This window comes from Drosophila sechellia, chromosome 2L (assembly GCF_004382195.2).
Source record: "Drosophila sechellia strain sech25 chromosome 2L, ASM438219v1, whole genome shotgun sequence".
Lineage (NCBI taxonomy): Eukaryota > Metazoa > Arthropoda > Insecta > Diptera > Drosophilidae > Drosophila > Drosophila sechellia.
This window is the reverse complement of record NC_045949.1, coordinates 1,243,131-1,251,357: the sequence shown is the minus strand read 5'-3', so window position 1 is coordinate 1,251,357 and position 8,227 is coordinate 1,243,131.

Sequence of the window (8,227 nt, the reverse complement as noted above, 5' to 3'; positions counted from 1 at the left end):
ACTGCCACTATAATCGGATCCCCAGCTCAAAAGCGAGGCCGGCTACTTGCTCAGCTTGGCGATAAATAACAGCGGGAGTAAAATAAAAATAATGAGCAGCTCAAAAATAGCATCACAAATGATAAAAAACAAAGCTAAAGCTAAACTTTTGCGGCCGCCTTGTTTGCGTGCTTCCAGTTGGATAAGTTGGATAAGGCCATGTTTGGGGCAGCGCTTGCTTCTCCGGCATTCTTAGCACGTACTTCATGCCAGTTATAGTTCACTGAGTCACCCCGAATCTGGAATTAGCCGGGGGATTTGCGGTCAACTTTTCAGCGAACAAGCACTTTGTAAAGCTATGTGTATCCCAAAAGTATTCAAGTATTGAATGCATGAACTCTTTATTTCCGTACCAAGGCATCCGAATAACATGATACCCTACCTTCTTAGTAACTACACATCAATCCAATAACCTGTTTGCAACTAAGGTTTTATTTCTTCTTACCAAGAATTCAACTTTGCTTATTTCCATGATTGATGCCTCTGCTCATCTCTTGATTTGCTTAAAGGCAATTAATCGGAGACAATTTGCTGAATTATTTTATTATTAAGCTAGCAACGTGAGATTTCTTGACAGAATAAACGCCCCATCCCCCATAAAATTTCTTAATAACTAACTGGTCAGATTGGTTTTCCCATCGCATTGTTGATGCTTCCGATGTTCGCTGAAATTCAATTGCATGAGCGAAATAATAATGAGACTTTAAAGCCGCCAGCGGTCATTGTCTGTAAATGCGACTTTTGGGAGATGGGCGAGGGGAGCAGCGGTTGGCCATATGAGTCCATAGTGCAGCTGTGCGGCATTATCTTTTGCCAGATGAATTATGTTCTCCAGCATATTTACAGCCAAACAGAGGAGCGGAGGGCGCAGGCCGGATGCCAACAAATATCATGACGCAAACGCATGTTGAGATTTCAAGTTTCTTGACCCATCCCCCAGTGCTGCCAAGTCGAACCAGGACCCGGATTCGTCTGGGGATTAGGCCGGAGTGCCGAGTCCGAGCGAGCGGCACGCGCTGCCCCAACTGGAAGGACCTGCCACATGAATCTCAATGCTGCTGTCCAGCCAGGCGGCCACGTACGACGCTTGATTTGTCCCAGTCCAGGCCTCGCTCCCCAAAACCCCTGCTACCCATTAGCTCCACTCATTTAAGCACTGAGAGAAAACTAACTCTAAAATGTATTCTAATAAGTTATAAAGTGACTCTTTCTCCGATGGGGTAGTAAAACTAGCTAAACAAGGGGACTTTAAGCCTAAATCGAACTAAACTTTCTCTCAGTGCACTGCTAACCGACTTGGCTCTTTCATGTGTCGCAGACAATGGCCAAATGACATTTAAAGTTACGACAATATAATTAAGTATACTTCTGGGAGTTGACGCCAGGCGAGGTCGAAGGAGGAACAGGCCTTGGCCAGGCCAAGAATAATTATATATGTATGAGGAGCGGCAGCTCCAGGACCTTCGGATCCCTGCCTGATTGTCTCGAAAGGCGTGCAACACTCTTGCAGCACGCAAACTTTGGCCAGATGCAAAGAAAGGATTCCGGATCCGGAGCCACTTTCCAACTGGCTGACCGCCTCAGCGTTTAACGAGATTAATCTTTCTGGCCGACTATCTAGGGTTATCTCAATCCCAACTGTCCCTGCCAGATAGAAGTGCTTAAAAAGTTATTAATCTTCGGGCCATCGAGTAAATATTTTGCCTTTAATTGAGTTTAAATGCACTATCAAAGTGATTTGCATAAAGTTGACATTGTTTTAGGGGTGAAGTGAAACGGGTTTTGATTTACTGCCTACATTGTTAAGAGTAAAGTGAAGGATATAAAGTGCTTTTCCATTTATGGATATATATTTTTCAGGATATATGGATGGATACGAATAGTTATGGCTTAGAAAAGATGATATAGAGCTATTTCCTCGAACCCATAGACTCAGAAACTCAATAGCTGGGTATTTCATATTTATTAATATCAAACATTTCATTCGATCATTACTCTTCAGGTCTCGAAGTATTAATTATCTTTCTTATCATTCATCCGACCGAACACGTTTCGCCAGCCTAATTTATCTTAATTTTTTTCGTTGCTGCACGCAACGCAACTAGGATTTTCCAGCTGCCCCGGTTTTCCCAACTCCCCCCTTCCATCAACCGGCGAATGTGCGTGTGCCACGCCCATAAGTGCGTGGGAGGCGTTCGTGGAAATTAGCGGCAGCTTCCCAGCTGCTGCTGATGCGATTTTGATGTGCAAAATATTAATTATAAAACAATAATTGAATTGTGCTCTTGCTCTTGGCAGCTGAGTGAGCGTCGAAAGGTGAGCGATTTTCCTCGCCCCCGATTTTCCTCTCACACACACACACACACACACGCGAAAAGTTCATTATGCTAGACCGATTTTTCTTTGGCATCTGGTGGTGTTTGTCGGAGGAAAACAAATTAGTTGGCCATGATTGCAGTTTAATAGGATAGCACGGGGTTCCATAAGTGGATTTTATCAGGTGGCTAAGCTGGGAATTTAGTTCGAGGGAAAATAAATTAATTGCTTTCATAATCATTTAGCTATGCGTATGGAAAGTTGTTGAAGATTAATAAGTAGCAGCTTCGCATCATGAAAAGTATGTAAACCAAATAGTTCGATCGATAATGCTCATACCTTTTAGAGAACAATCCCACTTTTCCCATTTGAATAAACATTTTTTGCAACTGCGTAAAATCTTTAAATTATTTCCCGAACAACTTTGCAACTCGCATGTTTTTGTCCCCAGTCAACTATAAAAAGGCACAGGAGCGAAAATAATACAACAAGAATATATGCACATAATAATAAATAAATATGAAAATATTGCATCAAATGGGCGACCCACTCTGCTTACAAAGAAAACAATACGATGCGGAAGGCCATGGAAAAAAGGGCAGAATCGAAAACAAAACAAAGTTAAACCCAATACATTAATGGTATTTGCATTTGTACTGATTTTATTTGGTTTTTATTGAATTGATAAAATCACAACGGCCAGGCGAGTCCTCGAGTCCTCGTCCTTGCGCTCTCCCCCTCCTTTTCCCCCATCCAACTGCCAATTTGATATTCCGATTGCAATTTATGTGCGCCCCCAGCACACACACACACACCCCTACACACTTACACATTCGCATACACACTCGCACAAGCGGCTTACATGTGGGGAGCTTCACTGTGATTCTTTCCCCCAATCCACTCCACTCCACTCCGGCCCACATCAATTGAAGCTTTGTGTTTAAACATCTGCAATATGCTGCGTGTTCCGGGTAGCTGAAAACACGGGAAGGGTCGAAATGTTTCGGGATCAGACTGCAGTCGCTCCTCGAATGGTTAGATGGGGTTTTCCGGGGCTTGGGGACTCCTCCTGGCTGAGATTGCTGGGGCGTTCGTGTGCGCTGCCCTGACTTACAGTTGTGCGTCTCTGTGAGCTGCAGTCGTGAGTCCACTCAAATAGACTAACTTTAATCACAAAATCCGAAGTCTTCATCTACTGCCTACTTAGGCATTTTCAATACCTAACAAAAATAGTGTTGTAAAAATATTAAATATATAAATAAATATATTATAAATATATATAAATATAAATAAAATACTGCCCAAAGCACGCTCCGCTCACGATTCCATCGCCAGGATGCTTGTGCCATGCGAAACGCGTGTTTATTTGGCACCACAAATGCGTTTCCTCTCCTGCGGATGCGAGTGGGTTAGGGTGGTTGGCTTGGGTGGTTCAGCTCGGATCGGTTGGGTTTTGGGTTGGTTTGGCTCGGTTTGGTTTGGTTGGGTTTGGTTTGGACTGTGGCAGCAACGTCAGCAGCGCTGCGGTTGTCGCTTAATGGAATTCCGTTCTTGCATTAAATGTGACACACAGAGAAGCTGGCAATCGGAATGCCACCCACCCACAGGACGAACCAGCCACCCAACCACCCACCTATCCACGTATCCACCCAATAGACAGTGACAGTTGCCGTTAGCAGTCGCAGTTAACTGTTGCGAGTTGTCCTGCGGTTTGGCTTGTTTAAGTGTTAAATTAACGTTTTAACAATTTCGATTATTCCGCCAGTTAATTTTTAATGTTTTCCGCTCGAAACCGAAAAAATTTGGCCGCCCGCCAGGATATACATTTCCTCTGATATCCCAGGGCCATGTACATTTTCATTAGTTTAATTAAAATTTTATTCATCCTCGTGTGTGCGTGGCTGTGTGTCCTTGGAATTTCCTTTGCAGTTTCCTTTTCAAATTGAACCGCAAAAGTTTTTGGGGAGAGCATCCGTGGCAGGACAAAGGATTATTCCTCTGGTCGTGTCCTGCGAGCTGCACTCGAGTTTTGGCCTTCCTGCCCGTAAAACTTTTGCCGCACGCATTCATTTCAATTTGCCTTTGTTTTGTCCATATTTGGCCAGCTTCCCTCCGCTCCTTGCCAGCATGTCCTTCCATGGCCATTGACAGGCTTCAAGCCACACATCGCCCCCTTTACATATCCTTTGTGGCTAGTTTTGTGAGGACGGAAGAGCCGGGTTAAGACTAAAAATAAATGTTGCTCGAACGCATGGCCACAGAAATTATTGCGGTTTCCATCGAACTGCAGAGGAAAAGTCCTTGCCAAAGGACATTAAACATTGATGCCAGCCTTGGCCAAATATGGCAGTGGATAAGAACGGGGGAGTGTAGTGGACGGGGAGAATTATCACATTAGAACTTGTGGTTGTCGCCATTAAGCCGCTTAAAAGTTTTATAAATCAAAGGGTGGGCTAAGTAACGCTGTTAAATATTAGAAACATCAATTAGGAAACTACCAATCAGAAGATACCTACAAGTTTTATCCGTATATCTCGAATACACCATAGCGCTCACATCAAAATCACAATCTGTGCCTTATCCATCACTACAGGACATCATCGTTAAGGACACTGACCCACTTGAAATAAATGTTTCCGATGATGGAATCCAAACGGACCCACCTACCCTCATCACCAGCCTAATTTACTCATTAGACAATGTCACAGAGAATAAAAACCTCTGATCATGAAGGAAAAAATCCGGGATTTGGGTGAAATGTTAAATGGGCGACATTTACACATTCGTTACCCAGGTCCGAGCCCAATTTGCTGACAAACAAATTACACGAAGGATTTGCTGCAAATTACGCGCAATTTTTCTAAACTTTCCATTCAAATCCGGACAAACAGAAGATCCCTTCCAGTTGAGCGTATTTCGGGATGTGTACATATGTCCTGTGAAATCTAATTTAATCAAAGGCCAAACAAGGGCAGGCAGCCATCAAAGGGGGTTCACGACCAGCACGAATCAATCTCTGCGTTGCAGGCAAGAAATCCCCAAAAGGCAGATTCTTCGTCAGTCAGAAAGCAAAAAAGGACTGAGAGGGCGTGCCCAAACAGGAATTGATTAAAGGGAAAAGGGGGCTGATGTGCGTTCGGCACAATGCAGGCCAGTGTCCTTCGTCCTTTTTTACGCTCCTGATTGTCTGACCGTAACTTGTTTGCTCGCCTTTAATTTCATTTGCGCGCGGCATCTACCAAAGTCCTTTGCCGTCTTCGATTCCCCTTCCTGTGCCTGGACCTCCCCTTCGCTGTTCCTTTCCTAGTCCGCCTTTCATTTACATGCTTGAATTGTCATTGTAGCGTTTAGCCATTTTATTGTCCTGCAGCGGGTGGCTTTCTGTCTGCTCTTCCTGGGGCCGCGCTCCCCTTTTTGCCCAGTGATTTATGCGCATATGCTAAGCGTGGTCGGGGATTCAGTCGAACTTTGACCCTGGGCCAAGGGTTGTCCCGATAAGAAGGATTTTTCCTTTGATTTGGCAAGGGTTTGACGCCTTTGCCAAAAGAGAAATGGAACTTTAATTTGCCACAGCCGATTGAATTAGGCAAGGATGGCAGAGAAGAAATCACAGATGAGTCCTGCTTAAATCGCGAACCAGGGAATGGTAAACTTGCAACTTTAACTTTCTTTGAACAAATTTCACTTAGTCAGCTTCGACAAGTTACAAGTGAAGTAGTTGCTCTGGTAACATTTCAAAATAATTGGTTTGAATTTATGAGATTGAGTAAGTACAAAGGTCAAAAGGTAATAAATGTAATTGATCTCTGTCATCGGTTTTTTATTACGTTCCATATTTTACATCTCTGGTTAAGGATTTTCTACGTCGACTGCAACAGCTCCCCCGAAATTCGACTTTTTCAAACACTCCCCAGAGCAGGACAATCAAGCGGAACCCCAAATCGGAGTGTGGGATGGATTTGGGGCTGCGGATGCACATGCAGAGATAGCTTAGCTCCACACACATTAACCATATCTATTAAAAGGGCGGTTGGGGCGACTCCGGCGGCAGGCGACGATGGGCGACCCTTCAGACAGGGGATAATAAATGGCGTCGCGACAGTTTCCTTTCCGGGAAGCCACCAGAAAGAAGTGTATGTATCGAGGACTTGCCGGGTAGCTAAGAAGGTTCGTGTCTGGAGCTCGTGGGAGTGGCGGATATAGCACCTGGGTCCACTCTCAGAAAGCGGGCACGCCACATAAATTCCAATGGTTCGCTTGCTTTCGGGCTTACAAGTTTGGCAAATTTGTGAAAATTACTTTTTGTTTATTGTGCTGAAAGCAGACGGGAAGGCGCTAAGCTCGGAGCTAAGGCCAAGGAAATGGAGAGTCCTGCAGGAGCAGGACTTGCCCAGCCCCTTAATCTTGGCCATTAACATTGAGTTGTTCGCGCAGCTTTTTTTGTGGCTCCTTTCGTTGTTGTTTTAATAATTTGTTCCTTAAAGCGCCACCTACACATGGCTCATAAGTATCGTTGTGCGTTGTCCTCGTCCTTTTTTTTGGGGGTTGCGAACAATTGTTGTTTTCACACCATAATCATAAAAGGTACAAGCATAATTATTATTTTTATGTCCCTGCCACTTATTGTAAAGCAGCAAATTGCCTGACCACACATAAAATTCCACCCGGGAAGGATCCTGCGTGGGAGTCGTCCTTTATGAAGAGGCAGACAGCATAGACTCCGGCTTTCCGAGGAGTAGTACGTTGTTATAGGAATAGGGACTGGCAAGTTGGCTGGCGAAAATTGTAATTTTGGCCCTGTCCTCGCCGGCTAACTAATGTCCTCGCCCGGCGTTTCCTCCTCTCAGTTAGTGAATATTTATGATTGCCTGCCCGACAGGCCAAGAGGAAGCGGAAGAACACAAGAGCATCCTCCGAACTCTTTCCTTTCCTTTCCATTGTTTTATACTCCTCAGGCTTTATTTTCGGGCAGTGCTCGGTCCTCCTGAGAGGTTTATGGCTCAACTAAATCATAAAGGATATGAATGAGGCAACTATGCTGGCGAATTTATTTTTGTAAGAAGAACCTAATTCCGTGCAAATTAAATGCAGAGATGGTATAAGGTAAGGGTAATTAGTTTAAATATATTTCGAATTTTACATTTAATTAAAGCGGTCTCATAAATTACTGCTCAATGAAATGCCAATAACATCGCTTGAAATTCCCGTACCGCTCAAAGGATAAATAAACTGCGCACTCTTTTCACCACCAAACCCGTGCCCATCAAGGACATTTCTTCACCCCACTTGGGGGCTTAGGAAATCATTCAATTGTGCAGGTAAATGGACTGCAAGCGACAGTCCAAGACCTCCGACCCCAGTCAGACCCATAAAAAAGGGTTAAAAGTCCAGAAATGTTTCACATACAATTGCACAAACATCGCAGCCAAAAAAAAGAATATAAAACCCCCTATTGTAGATATAGAAAGAAAAGGGGCGAAAAAAAGCGAAAGTATCGAGGGTACACAAAAAAGGTTGCCACGTCCTGGTCAGACTTAATAACTTTTATCCGGACGGGCCTTCGATGATTCGTAATCCTTTTAAATGCCCCTCTCGGGCAGATTTATTAGCTGCACGTGATAGTGCTCTCCTTCGACAGAAAAAATGGCCACGAAAATCATCAAAATCCACGCCCCGAGCTCTTTTAATGCTAATTTATGGACGGGCTGAGTTCGCATGAGGAGCACAACTTATTCATGAGCTGCCTGAAATATGGTTCCATTTAAACCTGCGTATATAAATGTGTGTTTCCTTTGCTGCATTTCGCAAATCGTTGGGGAATTATATACTTTGCTGGGGTGTGCAGCATCGTCAGCGGAAAAACCATTTTAAT